The following is a 21,450-nucleotide window of genomic DNA, read 5'->3' on the forward strand; positions in this document are numbered from 1 at the left end:
TTACAAGGACATACTATATACTCTTTGTGGGTGGCCACTATCAAGTTTCACGACTGGTGGTAACTGGAAGCTTGGTTTCAACAAGTCCAGTATAGGCTGCGTAAAACTCCCAAGCACAGGAATTGTTTTCCCTACGCACTTATGCGTGCATGCTCAAAGTTGAAGGAAATTTTTCTTTAAACACTGTAGATTAGTTTTGAACTTAACAAAAATGAATTCCTGTAGACTGTACATTTTGTGTTAGTTTTATTGTTCCATGTTGCATTTATGAGACTCATCCATGTTACAGCATGACTGGCAATTCAATCTCATTATAATATAGCATTCTGTCACGTAAATTTATTATAGTTTATTCATCCCTTTTATTTTTGATGAATTTTTGAGTTGTTCTAGTACTTGGTTCTTACAGACACTCTGTGATGAACTTTTGTATTTTCATGCCCATCACATGAACACACACCACACACACAAGCTTCAGTGGACATTTGTCCAGGGGTAGAATTGCTGAGTCTCAGAGGATATGTAGGGTGACTTTAGTGGATCCTGCCGGTATTTTGTAGCAGTTGAATCAATTTTCAGTCTCGTCAGTGGTGTATGGATTTCAGTTGCTTCACAACCTAGTAAAGACTTGGTATTGGCAGTCTTTTTAATTTCAGCTATCTCAGTGAGCATAGTGCTATCTCACTGAAGTTTTAATTGGCATTTCCTTTTTGGCTAGCAAAAATGAACACTTAAAATATATTCATGACGCATTTACAGACATCTTTATTGACCATTTGGGTATCTTTTTTGTGAAATACTTATTCAAATATTTTCCCATTTCTATCAGGAACTTTTTTAGCCCTCAAAAATTGTAGGAATATATAACTATGCACACATACATACACATATACATATGTGCATACACGTGTATGTTTAGAGTTTGAGGTCCATATGGTTATATTTATACAAGTGCCATCTATTCTGTGGCTTGCCTTTTCATTCTTTTGCCTTTTCAATGGCTTTCCTTTTTCTCTCTTTTTCACAATTACAGTTGACATACAATATTATATTAGTTTCAGATATACAATAAAGTGTTTAGATGTCATAGTCCTTTTTCTCTTAATGCTGTCTTTGATTAAATGGAAACTGATGAAAAATACATTTTTAACAAACAAATGATCCTCAGTTAACCCAAGTTTTCTCTTCCTTCTTGAATCTATTTTGGTAAGTTACAATTTAATAGGAATTCATCTCTTTAATCTATTTTTTCAAGTTTATTGTCACAAGTTTGCTTTTAATACTTTATGCTATCTTTTTAAAAACTCCATTTAGGACAGCTAGATCAGGAGCAGAACCATAGAAATGGAAGGTTAGCAACAGGGAAGTGGGAGGAGGAGAAGGGGGGGAAGGTACAGAAAATAAGTGGCATAGATGGTAGGTAGAAAATAGACAGGGGGGAAGACAAGAATAGTAGGGGAAATATGTAATCTAAAAAACTTGAGACATGTGGACATAAACTAAAGGGGGGGAATGGTGAGGCAGGGGGTGTGCAGGGTGGAGGGGAATGAAAGGGGGAATTAGAACAACTGTAATAGCATAATCAATAAAATATATTTTAAAAACTCCATTTAATCTATAGTTACAGACTCATTTTCTCATTTCTAAAACTATTTAATTGTATTATTTTTCCTTGAAAAATAGTCACATTTTTGTCTATTTTTATGTATGTATGTATGTATCTATTTATTTATTTGCTGTGTACAGTGAACTTTATATAAGGCTTCCTATGCCTCTCCCCTTCTTCAGGGGATCTGGGATGGAAACTGTGGAGGTCAGGAGATGCTCAGTGTGTTGAGGAATTGATTTGGGGCAAGGACTCCCCAGCAGCTCAGGGCATCTTTTCCTGTAGCTGGGACGAGTGGTTCATAGGGCTCTTACTCCTTTGAGGCTGTTTGAATCATAAGATCCATGACCCTATTGCTATAGTCAAATTCATTGTCACACCAAGAAATGAGCTTGGCAAAGTGGTTATTGAAGGCAATTCCGACCTTAGCATAAAAGGTGAGAGAGTAGGTGTTACTGTTAAAGTAGCAGGAGACAACCTGGTCCTCAGTATAGTCCAGGATGCCCTTGAGGGGTCTTTCTGGTGCCTGCTTCACTACCTTCTTGATGTCATTATATTTGGCAGCTTTTGCCAGGTGGCAGGTCAGATCCACAGCTGACACATTGGGGGTGAGGACAGGGAAGGCCATGCCAATGAGCTTCCCATTCAGCTCAGGGATAACCCTGCCCATAGCCTTGGCAGTGCCAGTAGAAGCAGGGATGATGTTCTGGGCAGCCCCTTGGCCATCACACCACAGCTTCCTAGAGGAGCCAACCACAGTCTTCTGGGTGACAGTGGTGGCATGGACTGTGGTCATGAGTCCCTCCACCATGCCAAAGTTGTCATGGATGATTTTGGCCAGTGAGGAAAAGGACTTGGTGGTGCAGGCGGCATTGCTAACAATCTTTAGGGAGTTGCCATACTCGTCAAGGTTCACACCCATCACAAACATGGGGGCATCCGCAGAAGGGGCAGAGATGATGGCCTATTTGACTCCAGACTTCAGGTGAGCCCCAGTCTTCTCCTTGGTAGTGAAGACACCAGTGTACTCCACAACATATTTAGTGCCACCCTCACCCCATTTGATGTTGGTGGGATCTTGCACCTGAAAGATGGAGCTGTACCTTCCATTGACAACAAGTTTCCTGTTCTCAGCCTCGACTGTGCCTTTGAACTTGCCATGGGTAGAACCATACTGGAACATTGTGGACCATGTACTTGAAGTCAATGAATGGGATCATTCAAGGTGACAATATCCACTTTGCCAGACTTAAAAGCAGCCCTGGTGACCAGGCACTCGATATGGCCAAATCTGTTCCCTGCGACCTTCACCGTCATGGGTCAGGGTTGTAGCCAGCACTGAGCAGGAAGATACACTGTCTGTCAAACAGGAGGGGCAGACAGCCACATTTTTGGGCATTTTAAAATAAATTCACATCTTTAAAATATTTGCGTAATTGTAACATCTTAATCCCAATAGTCTTCATTCCACATCATAGATTTATTTAAAACTCTTCGAATTTTAGGCAAAATACGGAAGACTTGAAATTCTGTACTTGGGCAGTATATTTGCATAAGTCTAAGAACATTAGACAAAGATTTTTATAGGAAAGATATACAGAATATTTAAATTCCAAATAAGTATGCTCTGGTGTCCCATCTTAGGTTTCTATACTGAATTTACAAGAATTTTCTGAAATTCAACCATTTTAGTATACTTTTAATCAGTTTTTCTGTCTCATAGATTTGATGTATGGTGCTGAGAAATATGCTAATACTGACAGGAAATTACATTGTATGAAACTATTACTTATGAAATAGCTAAATAAACATGTTGGAGAAATTTAGGTCATGATTTCCACAGTCATTTTAGTGTACTCTGAGTAAAAGTGGGTATGAAAGCATGAACAGTAAAGCTCTTCTTTGTTACAGACACAAAGTATCCCAGGGCCCACAGCTTCTGCTGGAGGCATGTTCATCACTTGGCCTTGAACTGGAGGTTGTTTTTCTCACTCAGATCCAGAGAATAGAAGTCCCTTCCCGCCATAGCAGGTCAGCACTGAATAGACAGAGAAAGAGAGCGATAACACCTTGCAAAAGAAAAAAAAACCAAAAATATATTTTGGGGAAATAGAACATATGTTATTGATGGCAGGCGTTTTCCAGAATATATTTGAAAAACAAAAACTTTTTTTGGTCTTTAACACTAAAATTAGAAATCCTTAGAACTTAACCTTGACTATAGTCCATACCTTTTCCTCCAAAATATAAACCCATCCATTAAGGGCTGTACTTAAAGTTTAAAACTTTAGCATTAAGGAGAAGCTAAGAGATTTTGCAATTATCATGAAAGATTAAGACATGAGGAAATGACTGCTCCTAGTCAGATGGTGTACAGCAGTGGCCCCCAAATTTTTGGCACTAGGGAGAGGTTTCAAGGAAGGAAATTCTTCCATGGACTAGGTGGGGGTGGTATGGTTTCAGGATGGTTCCGAGTGCATTACATTTATTGTGTGCAGTTCACAGTAGGGTTCTCATTCCTATGAGAATCTAGTTTCACTGCTGATCTGACAAGAGGTGGAGATCAGGGGGTAATACAAGTGATGGGGAGCAGTTGTAAATATAGGTGAAGTTTCTGTATAGGTCTGTGGCCTGGGGTTTGGGGATCCCTGGTGTTATATTAGAACTCTTGAATGCAGAAAAAGCATCAATAAATTATGTGGAACCTGATGCAGTGGTTAAGGTAGGGCAATCCAGAAGGACAAAGTAAGGGGCACAGGTGTTACTTATCCACACATGGCTGAGGCAGGGTTAGGAAGCACATTGGGAGGGTGCCCGCATGCAGTCTCTTACACCAGAGCAAGCAGTGAGATAGAATAGGGCATTTGATTTCTGGTGGGCTCCAGTTGGCTTCAATAATGCTTCTCAGCCAAAAACTCCAGGATTGCTGTTTCTAGTCACCTCTAAGACTTGGCCCATGAGAAGCAAATACTTTGCTTTTGTGAGGTTCAGGTGTTCACCAATTAGGGAAGAGAAACGAAAAGTTAATAGCAAAACTGTATCCCATGTGTTGGTTGCGTGTGCTTACTTAGAGCAGACCCTATATTACCTTCATCTCAGTGAACACAATCAGTCACTGTCAATCACTATCTGTCTTCGTAAAGTCTTGTGTTAAATAGCTTCTTCCTCTCCAGGGATTATTTCATATGGGTATGTGGATCAGAGGCAGCCTTTCTCACAATTGGGTAAAGACTTTGGTTTCTATTCTCTGTGATGAATGCTGCCTTAATAAGGCTGATTTCTGCTCTTCTGTACAACACTATGCATGGACTCGTCAGCATTTGTTTGCTTCCTTCATTTCAGAATGACTTATTTTTAGTTCTCCTATGATGTGAATATGTTTTTATTCTTCCCTTAAATTCTCCACCCTCGAATTTAACAAGTGTGTATAGTTGCATTGTCTTCCAAGCAGCTGGTCACGATGGGGTGGTGGTGGAGCTGTGGGCTTTAAGAACAGTTGGTGCAGGGTGGCCATGGGCATCCCACTAGAGCAGTGTGGCAATTTGGGGAGGCGACTAAGACCAGGAGAAGAGGATGCATGTGACCACATGTCTTAGGGCAACGATTCTCAACCATACAGAGCTCTTAACAAAACACCAAATTCTGCTCCAACTCCTGAGATTTTGATTTAATTGGTGTTTGATGACTTGTAGACCAAGATATATTTATAAAGTTCCCTATGTATTTAATATGCATTAAAAGTGGGAGTCCATTGTTGTAGAGAGTTCAGTTCTGTTTAGGGTAAAGGGGTATAACAGGCAGGTGATTGGTTATTTATCAAGTGTTATTTCCAAAACATTTCGCTGGCAGCCAAGAGACCCAGACAAGTTTGCACTGTTGCACAGAGAACAAATGCTTCAGAGTCAATTTGCCTGAAACAACCCTTTGTCAGATTAGCTCTGTTTATCCATAGTGGGTGGATCCCTGGGGCTACTCCACTCTTTTTAACAACGGCAGAGCCATATTTTCTAAGGGTCATCCTTGGACTATCTTTCGGTGTGGTATTTCCAAGTGTACTGCTGGAATCCAACACACCTACCAGCTTTTTCATTTTGGGCGACTTAGTTACCTACATTGAATGTGAGGCATGTAATATTGTTATAATGCTATATAGGTCTCTTACATGAACCTAAATAAAACTATGGAATAAAATAATATTAAAGGCAGTGGGAAAAACAAAAAAAGGTGGTAAAGCAACTTGATATGCTTTCTTAATATAAATAGAATTTTGGATATAGTGAAAAGAACCACAAACCTTAAAATACCTCAATGAGCATGAGTGTGGTTGAATTGTCAATTGGTCAATGAAATTTTTCTTCATACAGAAAAACTACCCACACATTTATCTATTCACATTGTTTATTAAACTTTTACTCCATACTTTCAGCTGAGATTTGTCAGAGTAACTTAATTATTTCTGCTTTGGAAAATAAAATCAACTTAACCAAATGCACTCATTTTGTTAAGAATTAAGGTACACAATTCAGCATAACCTTGGACAATGTATTAAGGCTGCAATCTATTCTTACCTCACAGGAAATGTCTGTCATACACAAACTGAAGTTTCATACTTCATACTGACACAGAAGAGAACAAAGGCATTTGTCAAAAGATAATGTCAAGCTGTTCGGACATATTCCGATTGATTATTGCATTTGGAAGATTTCTAGACATTTGTTGATCTGAGGAAGGTGAGTTCAGGCTAATCCATAATTTATCAGTGCCACTGAAAAGCTATCAAAAGGACATTTCTACATAAATAGATTTGCTTTTTGCGTTAGAAAATAGATTAATAATTAGATCTTAACAGCGAAGGTTCCCTTTTGACAATGTAAAATTTTATCTTTGATTTGTTGCTGATATAACTAGGTAATTAATTTTAATTTTCAAAGGTCTATGCCTAGGAGAAAATATCTTAGGATTAGTATTTGATCTCCAACTGTTGAATTAATTATAATTTTGATTATTGAGATATATTTGTGAAAATGAATCAGTAGAAAAATATATTTCTAATAAGTGGATGGGCTTTAAGTACAATTTTAGTATGCTTTGCTTTATTGCTAAGAGTGAAATTCCATGGTAACACAGCCGTATGTTAGTGTAACCATGAAGCACTTTATAGTAGGCACTGCACGTAATTTTCTATTCATAGCAGTGGGTACTGCCTTTTGAAGAACACAGAGAAACAAGGGTGCATATGGAAAAGAGCTAATTTATTAAAAGGCTGAGTTTAATTGTTTCTTATAAATCATTTTTTAAGTTAGACTGTGTGCTTTTTGGAAAACAGTGACATTTGAATTTGTTACAGAAAACTAAATTTCATGAGAGGAGAATTATGTGTATTTCTTAAAACACAGGCACAGTCAATTAAAATATTATTTTTATCCCATTTGTCCTTACATTTTAGTCATTTGGTTATGAATGTTATTGCTGTTCTCCATGACATATGAGTTCCAAATGCAAGCATATTTGACTCATTTTTCTCCATTTCTTCTTCCTCCTTGCAAAGCATCTCATCATTCTAATTCACGATTTGTACTGTAACACCTGCTTAGAAACCATTAAAGCTTCCACATTGTATACTGAGTTTTAAGTTTGCTATTGTATAACAGTGATATCAATAAGAAAATTCACATTTTCAAAACTCGTGCTATAAAGTCAGTTGTTCAATTGGGTGCGAATGGGACTGAGACATATGAAGTAGGGAGTAAATAATACCAGACCAACAATAGCCAAACTGTTCCTATTTTCTTCAGCAACAGAAGATGTTTTTTCCTGAAAAAAAAAAATCTTCAAAATGACCATAGTAATATTTTATGAAAACCAAACATAACAAACTGGTTAATAAAAACTGACAAAATAAACCATGTCATCCCTGGGAAAATCCTGAAGAGCATGTAAGATCAGACAAGAATCAATACACGGTACACCCAAAGCGAGTGCTAGTGTGTGACAACCTCCGGTGGGAAACAGAAGAAGGAATGCCAGCTGGGCATCCATTGCTGCACACCGAGCAGGCGTGAGCTCCTACACTGTTGACTCCGTAGCATGTTTCCACTGAGTAAGGTGCTTCTTCCCAGTCACAGTAACATTACGAGGAAAAGCTGGCGGAGTCATGCCAGTCATGCTCCTTAAGTATTCAATCACGTTCTTTCCAATTCAGTTCTGAGAAACTCACACAGAAGTACCTGTATAAATTCTTCAGCATAGGAAGCCTTAATCTACTTAACTGGTTTAAGTCCCATTTGCTCAGTAGATAGTATACATAGTGGTTAAGAATATGGGCTTGACAATCACTCTGCCTCAGTTCCAGTGGCAATTCCTATGTTTATTAGTGGTGGCCTTTGAGGCAAATGCTTGTGTTTTAATTCTTCCTCTGTGATGTGGTGGTGATGTTAATGCTATTATCCCCATAATCTTATTGAGGAAATTAGGCAGTTATTAGATATACTTGTGGAATATTGGCTGTGCCTGGCAAGCCATTCTTCAACATTTTGTAGGGCTAGATGGTTATTTCCTAAACATAAGCCTCTTTGCCTCTGTTGTTCTCTCTGATAAGCATTCGATCTCACTTTCATTGGCCTGCTATAATCATATCTACTCCTATAGGTCTATTTCTGATACAGTTCTTTTACAAGATTTTCATATGAATTGAAAGTTTCTTTCCTTTTTACACAGCTATAGGCCCTTCCCCCAAGATTAAAGTTTAAGACCATTCGAGTGATTGATTTTATACATATGTAATAATGTCAAATATCATATATATGTCACTGTTGGGTCAAACCATCATTTATGGCTTAGCCCGTAAACACTAGAGAGACCTGAAACCCAGTATTGTTTCCGTGCGCCTCATGGCTTGGCTGGTTGGGAAGAATGTGCTCCAGCCCTCATTCTTCCAATTTTTTTCCTGTGGACGAGCTACCTAGTATCAGACACACAAAGGATCTGTGAAACCTAAACCAGTCATCTGAGTGATTGCTAATGTCACATCGATGCCATTCCCCGTGCCCTCACTTAATGTTTGTTTGGATATGTTTTATCATTTACTGTTTACAGTGGATAAATATATTGGCTAAGCCAAATTACTACTAAAGGTGGTTCCTAGTTACATTTTAGATTAAGAAAAATTTCAGATAAAGTCTAAAAGGAAAAAAAAAAACCAATACTCCACCCTCCTGGATCAGGTTCTGGCCTTGATGTGAACACTCCTCATGGTGCTCAAAAGAGAGAGTATTTACTGATGAAGTGGAATAAATGACAGAGCCAGTGCCCCATCCCAGGGTGCAGATAGATGGGCTGGGTCAGAAAGAGAGTGTAAGGCCTTGAGGCTGCTCCTCAGGAAGGAAGGAAGGAAGGAAGGAATGACTTCGCATGTATGTATCCCCCCTTTTTCCAACCTATAATAATCAGTTAATAATTTATTAGTTAGAAATGCAGCAAAATTTTGCATTCTATTTTGGGCTGGGGAGAAACACATCAGAAGAGAAGGAGGGTAAACGTTTTCCTATTTTGCACTGTGGTCATCTGATAAGATCACTTCAGGATTGACTCAGTTAAGAGGTAGTCAAGTGATTCCAGACCTGCTGCTAAATAACTATGAGAAAATATTAGGAAATATGTGTTTCTCTGCTAATCTTTGTAATGGCAGGTACGTGTCTAAGATTCCCAGCAAATGGACTATTATCTCTGAATTTTCCATGGTCTATGAGGGGGACCTAACAGCTCAGAATGAGCATGTGTAACTTTAGGATTCACCTGGATACTTGGACACTAGTATTGGGTGATACTAGTTACAGAAATCAGTTTATCTGAGCCTGTACTAACCTCTTGATTTTGACATCAGCAAAATTTTCAACCTTATTTTTCTTATACTCACCCTAACTTTGAGCCAAACTTTTCTCAACATACCTTTGCATTTCTTATAAATGTCACTGCAAATAAAATAAAAAATTATGGCTATTAAATTTATTTGTATAAGCACTTTATGCAATATGTTTCGAAAAATAAAAGGAATTTTCTTTACTAAAGATTTTATTTTGCTATTTTTTAGTTAGGAAGTCAAGGATTCAAACTAATGTATCAAAGGTATTGTTTGAAATCTTTGGGGTTGTTCATCACTTATAAAATAAATTTTAAAATTTATTTCAAAAATAAAATTTATAAAATAAATTTCAAAATGAAATTAATTTTTTATAAAAAAGGAAACTTGTTTTGTTCTAATAATTTGAAATCTAAGCAATTAATATTATTTAGATTTCTATTGAATTTTCTCTGTGCACATACTTTTTATAATTGTTAATATATAGTTATTTTACTTGTCCACACTGAATCAATATATCTAAATAATCTTAGCCATCTTGATATATATATATATATATATATATGCATGCATTTTGTTGATTTTATCATAGCATGGTAGCAGATTTTGTATATGTATGTATGTGTGTGTGTATATATACATATATATACATACATGTGTGTATATATATATACATATATATATACATATATATATGTATATATATACATCTTATATAATCCTTAAAAATTTGGGGCCATTTTTTTATTCATGGGATATATACTCTAGAAACTGTCAGGAAAATATTCAAAATTTTAAGAATAAGTTATTTTTAGCTTAGAGGTTTCTCTAATTTATTTACATTTTTCTTTTAACCCCAATATTATTCTATTCTGTCTAGGAAATAATGGTCTCTTATTGAGTAGCTGTGGGTCACGGGAGTGATCCATCCTACAACAGAAGCAGCAATACTCATGGAGAGCTGTGATGAGATAGGTCGTAAGAACTGGTTCTGATGTGTCAGTCTTTACCCAGGGCTGCTGAAGGCTTTATCACGCAGGAAAGAGTAACTCATTACAGATGCTGTGAAAGACAAGGCCATAAGAGGGAATCCAAAAGCTATAGTCTGGAGCCAGAAGTAAGGTCATAAATGGGAAGAGAAGTCATGTAGTCAGAAGCTGCTGAGATGAGAAGCAAATTAGATTGCAGGATTCCGGGTGGATTAAAACTGCTAGGTGAGGACAATGCTGAGGTATTAGAAGCTCACTGTAGTGTAGTCTCAGCTGCCAGCACAGAGCTGGCTGGTCCTAAACACATTACACAGATACAAGGAACATGTGTTCAGTAGAGGAATGTATGACTACATTTGTAAAATGCGCTAAGTTTGAACACAGTTCTGATTTAATTTTTTAGTACTATTTTAATAACAATTTATAGCTTCAATTCCTGACTCTATTCCTTTCCAAATAGTGACCAATAATTGTCAATAGTCCATTTTGACCATGGAAACTATCCTGTCTCTAAATAACCTATGTAAACATTTTTTGATAAAATTATGTTACCTCAAAACAACAGATCTGAATTTGGATTTGCCATCTTTCTCTAAACTGGATTTCCCTTAATGTTTACTTTTTGATTTATTTTAAGGCTAGTGGCATCCACAGACTCTGTGTACCTATTCCCAAAATGTTTGAATTCACTTTCATTTACCCCCTGTATTTATACTTAGACCTTGAGTTAAGCTGGAAAGTTGATATCAGTGAGACAAAGTTTAGTTAATTGGACATTTTACATATTCTATCTGTTTTTACGTACTACTGATTTATGGAGAGCACTTATAGGGACAAGAAACAGCTCAGACTATGTGTCCCTCATGGCTCTGTGAGGTCCCCTATACAGTAGCTCCACCTTTTCCACAGAGGCTACACTTCCAGACCCCCACTGGGTGCTTGGAACCAGGGGTTATATTGAATCCTATATATATATGTATATATATATATATATATATGTATTTATATACTGTGTTTTTTCCTATACATACAGACTATGATAAAGTTTAATTTATTAATTAGGCACCGTAAGAGATTAATAACAACAACCAACACTAAAATAAGACAATTATAATAATATACTCTGATAATATTTATGTAATACGACATTTCTCTCTCTCTCTGATAACTTCTCTGATAACCAAGACGGGCCACCCAGTGACCAACAGGCAGGAAGCCTGTATAATGTGGGTAGAGTGGACAAAGGGAGGGTTTGCATCCCAAGCAGGACGGTGAGACAGCTCACGGTTCCAACACATTTCTCATAAAGGTGTGGGACTTAAAACGGAAAAATTGTTTATTCCTGACATTTTTGTATTTATATTTATTATTTATATTTTAGTGTTTGCATTTTCAGGCAGTTTTTGACTGTGGGGAATTGGAACTGGAAAGGGAATGGATGGGTGAGGGGAACTGCTGTAGTGATGTCTAGTGATTTCATTGGGAGGTCTACACTTGTAATTAGAGCAGAAAATTAAAGATCAGTTCTGTCAGTCAGAGGATAGCAGTGACTGGGGTGCGTCAGAAAAACTGCAATATATGTCCAATAAATTAAGCAAATAGAACCATTGGGGAATTGTTACCCACAAGTTATGGGCTTTATTTTTTCAATTCCAAAATATTCAATTTACTTTTAATTTTAATTTTTCTCAAATTGGAAAGTATAACTGATGTAAAAATATAATTGATGTCCAAAAAAACGTTTATGTACCACCGGACAGTGAAGTAAATTGTATAGTCATTGTCATTTCTGAGTGCACGGTAACAGCAAAGAATCGAAGCCATCTGTTTGATAGGAGACTCAAGGGTTGGAAAATTTTAGTTTAAGGTAAAAAGTTGTAAGTCTAGCAAGTAATGTATATGTTAAAGCTTTGTTTCAGAAACTACAGATAAGGCCTGTACTGGCTCCTGGGAAAACAGCTGACTTCTTGGGGCTAAAGATTACCCCCCGGGGACAAGTGGAGGCATCTGTGCCTTTGTGTTCCAGGGAGAGATAGCTGACCACTGCCCCTGGGAAGAGCTACCTGCCCAGGACAGGATTGTTGCAGCCTCTTCCACCCAATCCTCCCTGAATCTCAAAGCCCTCACAGCACCTTGTTTATTCTGTGGTATAAAAAGTCTGGCCTGAAAAGATGATGAAGATGGTCTGTTAGGGTATGAACCCGCTATCTTCTCAGATCACTGGCCATCTGAATAAAGCGCCCATAAAAATTCAATTGATGTCATTGCTTATTGGGTTTAGTAGTGACCGGCAGCTTGAATGCCCAGTGTCTTTTCTGGTTACATGTTCACCTGGTCACTATTTCATCAGACTGCCACCTGAGAAGTTTTTTTGTCTCAACACCATCAGTGCTGTTGAAATTTAAATGTGAACCTGCATTTGTTATTTAAAATGTCATCAAAAAGGTTTCTACCCTTAGGGAGCATTGGAATGAAAAGTTAGTGTGGCCCTAGCTGGTGTAGCTCAGCGGATTGAGTTCTGGACTGGAAACAAAAGGGTCGTGGTTCGATTCCTGGTCCGGGTACATGCCTGGGTTGCAGGCCAGGTCCCTAGCAAAGGACCCACAAGAGGCAACCACACCCTGATGTTTTTCTCCCTTTCTTTCTCCTTCCCTTCCCCCCTCTCTAAAAAAGTAAATAAATGAAAAATATTTTAAAAAAAGAGAAGTTACTGTGAATCTAGATGATCACTTGTCTTTGCCACTCAGTATAATTCAAGACAGCAGTATGACCAAAACTCTTGAAACTGATACACTTTTCGAAGCTAGATGAGGTTTTTGAAAGTAATTTTTGAGTCTTGAGGGTCCATCACTCATTTAATTAACAGTCACACAAAAACAAAACCAGTAACTATAATATAACTACACAATGAATGGAGAAGAAACTCTAGGATTACCTGATGTGTTTTAAAATGACACTGTCGTTTCTAAAATTCCTACTGAAATTAGAATCATGTGCACTGGTTATCACTGTGATGCTATGCTCAACCACTGATAGTCAAAACACATTGGCACACTTATAAATGTGAAATGTCATGGCTTACAGGGCCTGTCTATTGTCTTTTTGTAAGAGGGTGCAGCCAGCAGGGGGCCCCAGAAAGGAATTTGGAATGGGGTCCAGAGCTCAGGGTGTCCAGGAAATATTAAGATGTCCTCACCACCCCTCCAGGTGTCAGTTGGGGGAAGGGACAAATGGAACAGGGCCATTGAGAGTTGTTTTCCATAGCAACATTTTCTCAGCTAACCTCTGGAATGGTCATTTAATGTATCTATAACATTTGACTGGTTTCATGGATATGTCAAATAGCTATGGCTATGCTCTGAGCCAGGGGGATGGAAGTGACTTCCACCTAAGATGTAACTAGGGGGCCAAGTCCCCTGAGTTACAGCACCTGTGTGAGAGCTTGAAGAAGATTGGCTCCAGGACATGGGCCCATACTTGCTCAGACTAACAATGGCAGCCCAATAAACTTGTAATAATACCAGAATCCTGGCAGGTGTAACCAATTGTGGGAGGAATTGGAAATGGGGACCTCTGCAGCCAGGTGAAGAAGAAAGCCACATGCTTTTGGTCAGAGTGCGGACCCCTGCAGCTTTGGTAGAAGAGGCCCACGCAGCTTTGAAGTGCTCCCTTTGACCGCATGACCTGGAAAGTAGGAGAGAGCCATGCGGCTTTGACAGAGTGAGGACCCCCTCTTGCCCAGGTGAAAGGGAAAACCAGGTGGCTTTGCCAGAATGGGGACCTCTGCAGCCAGGTGAAGAAGAAAGCCACATGCTTTAGGTCAGAGTGCGGACCCCTGCAGCTTTGGTAGAAGAGGCCCATGTGGCTGTGGAGTGCTCCCTTTGGCCACGTGGCCCGGAAAGCAGGAGAGACTTTGCCTGGAACTTGGTACAAAGAACTCATGCCAGCGGAAGGTGCAGTGGATGGTCAACACAGCTGATGATACCAGCAGCCTGGAACAATGGAAGTTGTGCCTCTTTTCCTGATTTACGGTACCTGGAATTAGGACAGAGGGAGAAGGAAGCACTGTGTGTGTGTGTGTGTGTAGGTGTATACCCTAAAGGACTTTGGTATTTTAATGGAGCCTGAATAGCATTAAATAAACATTTTATTTTCTTTTCACAAATCTCTGGCACTGAGAGATGTCTTTCCAATTGGTGGCAGACAGATGAGCCCAGTAGGTATTAGTATACCATCCTTGGGAGGCTCCCCTGTTGTTCTGTAGCAGTTTTTGGCATCCCTCGGTGGGCCAAGTATTGCCTCCCCGCCCCCGCCCCCCCACCTTGGATCTCTGTTCAGTAACATTTTCGAATCTACGATAACACACCTTTGGAAAGTCAGAGTAATCTCCTGTTCCACAACCCTCAGGGCACAATCTCCAACCTTAACATGAGACCTCAGAAGCCCTCATTTTTATCCTGTTGCCCACATACCATCTCCAGGTGCTGTAAATGTTAATGTTAACTATCCTGTACCCACCAGTGTAGAAGAAGGATTTGTCTCTCCATTTTACCCTTTATCCAATTGCAGACATTTCCCTGCTTTGCTTTCTCTCTGCTCCCTAATCTACCACCAATGGATTTCACATAATCCCCTTATGGTTTTCTCCTTTGATTCCGATCTATAAAATCACTGCAAAACACTCATTCTCTAGAACATTTTTTCAGTCTGTTGTAATTTTTCTTCCAGGCAATTGTCATTAGTTTGACTCAAATAAATTCATAAAAATTCTCTACAGGTTTAGACATTTCTTATGGTGACACCTTAAAAAATCAATACTGCTTCAAGATTAAGAAAATGTGGTAAATTAATGGTATCATTGAAAAGATACCAGCTGCCACACTTCATTTACATTACTCTTAGGGTACAACTTTTTAGTTAAAGGAGGGCTGAGTCCCTCGTGGGGACTTGAGCCCTGGACCACGTGGGCTCTTGGCTTTGAGCAGGAAAGAATATAAAATACAAGCCAGTCAAGAAGTTAAAGTGGAAAAGCAGGTTTCATTGAGCAGAGAGGACAAATGAGAAAAACGACTCCATAAACAAAGAAGTGGACTGTCCTCACGAGAGAAGGAACAGTAACCCCTAGCATTTCTAAAGGTTGAGCAGGTATCTGTAATTATGGAAAATTCTTGCTACGAGGAAACAGAGTGGGAAAAAGTTGAGATTAGCTTTACAAGGTATATTTTGTGGCCTTGTGTTTTCCCTTTACGGTATGGGTAAACTACTGGTATGGGTGAGGATACATTAATCAATCTTTGCAGGAATTTTCTTTGTCTGGAGGTTTCTCAGGGTTGGCTTGCATCTCCTGTCAGCTGATTTCCACATCAGTCAGTTTGTAGCAGACCCCTCTGTTTGACTTTAGTTGATTGATATAGTTCTCATGCTCCATTCCACATTTAAACCAGGAATCCGATTAGTCTATCCTTAAATTGCTTTACGTGGAATAGGTGCTCCCTAATTTCTTGTTTGCCTGAAGAAATTAGTAGGTGGTGAAGGCATATCTGCATAAAAGGGACAGTAAGAACTTAGGTAAATGCTGCGTCAGAACTAGGAACCAATGCCGGTTTACCCAGTCTGACTTTCTGATACCTACAGGCAAACCTCTAACCTTTTCCATCTAGCCATTCATTCATTTATTCACTTAGTCTCCGTATATTGGGAAGTAACTGCTTTATGTTAACACTTAGTTTTGAATGGAAATGACAAAATAAACTAAATGTACTCTGCTCTAAGGAGAAGGTTTTGTGTAAAAGATGCCTGTATAATTATAATATACCTGGTAGAATGTATCATCACTGGGAATTATGAGAGTAAAGAAAAGTTATTATTTTCCACATGCAAAGTAAAACTAAAAATGGTGGTGTGTTCAGAGTAGTTGCAAACAATTTATTTTATGCCTTCAAGCAATGCTATTTTATTTATTGAATATTTTAATAAAAAGGACTCATTCATAAATCATGGTTGCCCCAAAAGAGTAGATGATGTGGTTGATATCCTTTCACTTTGATTTATTAGTTCTTAGTTATTTGGATGCCATGTTGCAGAGTATAGCTAATAAAAGCATGAACATTTGTCTTTGAGCAAGTTTGATTTGAGGTGAATAACATTAAACAGTAACGCACTGACAAGCAATTAAATACCACTTTTTTCCCCTAGCACTGTTTTGAATTATGTTTGTCCTAATGGAACTGTCCTTATGTTTTAGAATTCCAATATTATGGAAGATGTGAAAAACCTTTTAATTATACTTTCGATAGAATCAGCCCAAACCAGTGCTCATCATCTTGACTGTGTATCTTCATTGACTTAGGCTAAAATGAATCAAAGATAAATAGCGAAATTCATTAAAAATGCATTCACTTCAACTGCAATTTCTGATTAAATGGACATTATTCATGCCTACTGTCATTTCCTCAGGGGACTTAACATCACTTTCCCCAGACAGAATGCTGTGCTTCTTAACTTGACCTCTACAGTAATTCCATCATCTCTTCTGCATCATGCAGAAGCTGGGCTGAGGCAAATAGAAGTACGGTAGTATTCTTTTACCATTCACACTTAAAATGTTTATTTTGAGAAAGAGAAATAAACAAAAATATATCAGAAAGAAATTGTGTGTTTCTTTCAACATTTGAAAAGAAAAGCAATGGCCACATTGCTATACTAAAAAAGTCACAGGAAATATTTGCATTACCCCATACAATATTCAGGTCATACACGTTTGAGCCTGGAAGACAATTTATAAGAGGAAGTTGATTATAATATTCTTTTGCAAATGAAGATGCTCTTATTTTACCACCTAGATTTGATGATTCAAAGGTTTTGAAACAATGGCACCCTGAGAGCCTTTGTCCTTTACAAAGCATTGTCTAAGAAAGTGTGAGCTGAATGAACACATTGCCAGGCAGCAGTGTTGAATTAGCACCTTCATTTTAAGAAAGCCCTGCGATTTGTTCACAGGTTTCATTCTCACCCTCCATCCCACTCTCCACCCAAATGCATTAGTACAGCTGTTCTTATGTTGTGCATTTCACCTTATTTTTTGCTACATTTAAAAAGCAGCATTTGCTGTCGATTAAAGCAGTGTTTCATACACATGTGGCAACCTCTAAAGAACTGCTTTCAATTAACCAACAATAAAAAAAGTTTCAGTTTATTTTTTTATGTTTGTTTTTTCATTGCCTGTGCCTTTCATGGAATTCTATTTGACACACACAGTAACTTTTAAAATGATATAAAATGTCGGGGGCAAAAACATTTCTTTACAGTGTGATGCAGGGTTAACCACTTCGAAACAGTACTTATACTGCCTAAGTTAAAAATCTGGTCATCCAGGTAGAAACTAATAATGATTGGATAATAGATAGATGGGAACCTGGTTGAGAAGGAAAGAAAAAGAAAACGGATTTCCTAATTAGGTAACCAAGGATTTTATCTTTCTAATGCCAAAATAACCAATTTAATATGGTGAATGAGTTACACTGTTTTTTATCTTGTAGGCAAAACAAAGGACTGATTCCCTGATGCTTTCATTCTTCAATTAGTTGTATTGACACTCTATAAACATAACCTAAGTATATTTCAAGCTGTTTTTCTTTTGTAGCTCAGGCAACATTTCTTCAGGAGATTGCCAAAAAGGATTTTTTTCTTTTAAGCTATAAAACAATGTCTTTATTCAGAAAATAATTTGATCATCCTGCTCGAGTTTACCAGTAATATTAGCTCCCCAAACAGTCTATATATTATGTGTCTGTACCTGTGTGTGTTATTTACCTAAATGGAGATATTTTGCATGGAGAAAATTAGCTTTTTAGAAAATCTAACCAAATACGGGGAATATGAATTTTAGTCAAGACTAAATAAATTTTAGTCAAGAAATGCTGACATGGCCCTGGCTGGGTGGCCCAGTTGTTTAGAGCATTGTCCCATATTCCAGACGGTTGTGGGTTCAATTCCCAGTCAGGACATGTACCTAACAATCCCAGGTTGGGGTGTGTTCATGGGCAACTGATCAATGTTCATGGGCAACCTCTCTCTCTAAAATCAATAAATATATCGTTGAGTGAGGATTTAAAAAATAAAATAAATAAATGCTGAGAGGATAGAATAATAACCAGAATTGTAGGTCCGGGGCTTATTCCAAAATAGCTGTATTTATTTAGATTCCATGAGACCATCACTTTTTAGTTTATCTCTGAGTTTGCTTCGAGCTCTCTAAAGCTAAGTAAGCATTGGGATCCTCTATTATTTTTAGCTCAGTCACTTTTGCTTCAAATGTTGCCTTTCCCTTATTATCTCTGCTCTTCTGGGACTCCAATGAGGCAGATATACACCTTTGCTCATGGTATTCTTATCTCTTAACCTGCCTCTCATAGTTTTCTATCTGCTAAGCTTTCTGTGTTATATTCTGAATAATTTTTTCTGGTTAATTCTTTTTTTGACTATATTGTTTGAATCTTCCGTTAATCTTATCCATTCAAAATTATTTTATATTTTTAGTTTTAATTTTATCTAATTAAGAAATGCATATAAAGAATCAAATAATTCCACAAATATGGAAAATAGTAATCACTAGAGCTTCTTTCTTCTAATTTTCTTATTCTCAAAAACAGTTATTTTGATTTTTTATCTAGTTATTTTAGGTTTTGTCTCTGTGTTTCTAAATAATAGGATTAGCATGCCTCCTCTTCATTGGTCTGGATTGTATGGATTGTTTATTGGTTTTCTATGACAAAAGTTGAGAATTAGCAGTTCAGTGATCCTTTCCATGTCGGAGCTCATATACTGCAGCTGTGGGAAACACTCTGGAGTTAGGTTTTAGATGATTACCTCGCCACTGTTTTCTCATTTTTTTGAACTCCTGTTTCTTTGGAAGTAACATTGCCTGGAATAATTTTTAAATATATTTTTATTGTTCAAATATTTGTGTGGTTTTATCTTTCAGCAATTCTACAAAATTGTTCATTTCTGCTCTTATATGTGTCATCACCAATAGCTTCTTTTATTTCCCTGAGCATTTTTTATAGCCTTGTATTTTCATTTAGTGGCTTATGATCTTTCCCATTTATTAACGATGTTAATTATTGTACTAAAGAGCTACGTTTCCAGGCACCCTCTTTGTTCCACCAGGGTACTCCTCCCTGTACGTTTGTTTGCTCTTTACCGCTTGTGTTAGAAGCTTTCCCAAGAGGTGGGCTGAGTTTGGGTTATCTGCATAGGTTAAGAATAGTGAAAATCTCTGACTACCATTCAGAGATTGGCCTTCATTGGAGGGCGATGTTGTTGAGACTTTCATTTGAGAAACTTCTAATATTAGAATCGTAGGTCTTTTATTTGAGGTTGTTACATTTTCCAGATTTCTCTGGATGGTAAAAATATAATCACCAGAATTCTGGGATCAAGATTCAGTAAGAGAGACAGAGTTTGGGTGGGGAATGGGAAGGGATGGATATCAGGAAAAGGGGTGTCACTTCCCAAACGTCTTGTTTAAATTCACTTAATTTCTATGTTTTTGTTTTATTTTACTTTTTAAATACTGCCCTACTTTCAACAGTGTCTAATATCTCAGTATGAGAGATTAGCAGTCTTGTAAAGGAAGACACCTATGTGAAATAGGAAAAGGAATCTGGAGAATCATAACAAGTCCTTCTTATTTTATATCTCCAGCAATACTCCACTCTAATGGGTAAGTATTCAATAGTAAGTATTCAATAGCGCAGCCAATTTTTTCAGCCTTTGGGGAATTCTGAAGTGTGAATAGAGTAAGTTCTCTGCTCTTCCCACTTCCAGTTTAGGAGTCAGTTCTCCTTGCTCAACTCTGTTACCACTTATGTAGCTATCTTCCAGATTTTTCAAAATCTTCATACAATTTCTTCTCTTGTTCTCTCTGTCTGGTGGACATATTGACCTCTCACAGGGTTTTTGAAGGGAGAAGTATTAAATGCATTCATTCAATATGCCAACTTTGTTTCACTTTATTAAATCTTTAACTTCTAAAAGTTCTATTTGATTATTTTTATAAATATTTCTGATAATATTTTAGAGTTTAACTCTGTTATGGCATCTCAAAATTCCTTCTTTACTTGTTGAACCAATTTTATTGCAGTACTTATTTTGTATTCCATGCCTTATATACAGTTCCAATATATAAAATATTGTCGATCTGATTCTGCCATCTATTATTTCTCCTGGTTCTTACATAAATTTATGTTTTTCTTGTACAGTTTTTGATTTTTATTGCTAATCTTGTGTTTCTTATAATCTACCAATAGGATTTCTGGAGAAGATTGTGGTTGTGTGTTCTGATCCTCTGGGACTGGGGATCATTTGAAACTAAACTTTCATCATAACACTTATGAGTCAGGCCTAGCTTTTGCTTTTGAATTCTTAGGGGAGTTTTTTTATCTCTGCACATTTGATTTTGTTTTTCTCTCCATTTGGTATTCAACTTTGTGAGGGCAAATTTCCTTCCTCCCTGCCTTTTTATGAGAAGATACATTATTTTCTTTAGCCTTATTTTTTAAAAATATATATACTTTATTGATTATGCTATTACAGTTGTCCCATTTCCCCCCCTTATTCTCTTTCACTCTGCACCCCCCTCCCACATGCATTCCCCACCTTAGTTCATGTCTACGGGTCATACATATAAGTTCCTTGGCTACTCCATTTACCATAGTATTCTTAACCTCTCTGTGTCTATTTTCTGCCTACTATTTATGCTACTTATTCCCTGTAACTTGTCCTCCTCTCTCCTATTCCCATTCCCCCACTAATAGCCCTCCATGTGATCTCCATTTCTGTGATTCTGTTACTGTTGTAGTCATTTCCTTAGTTCATTTTTTTAAGGTTCAGTGGTTAATAGCTGTGCCATTGTTGGCATTTTACTGTTCATATTTTCTTGAACAGTATATTTTGTTCAACATACTTTCATTTTGTTGTTCATATTTTGATCATTT

At 37.6% G+C, this 21,450-nt stretch overlaps 1 pseudogene; it reads right to left on the reverse strand.

The window, feature by feature from the left end:
- Window positions 1–1,889: 1,889 nt before the first annotated feature.
- Window positions 1,890–2,886, reverse strand: LOC118983366 (glyceraldehyde-3-phosphate dehydrogenase-like; annotated as a pseudogene).
- Window positions 2,887–21,450: the final 18,564 nt, after the last annotated feature.

This window comes from Sturnira hondurensis, unplaced genomic scaffold (assembly GCF_014824575.4).
Source record: "Sturnira hondurensis isolate 20B ecotype Veracruz unplaced genomic scaffold, ASM1482457v3 Scaffold0000396, whole genome shotgun sequence".
NCBI classification, from domain to species: domain Eukaryota; kingdom Metazoa; phylum Chordata; class Mammalia; order Chiroptera; family Phyllostomidae; genus Sturnira; species Sturnira hondurensis.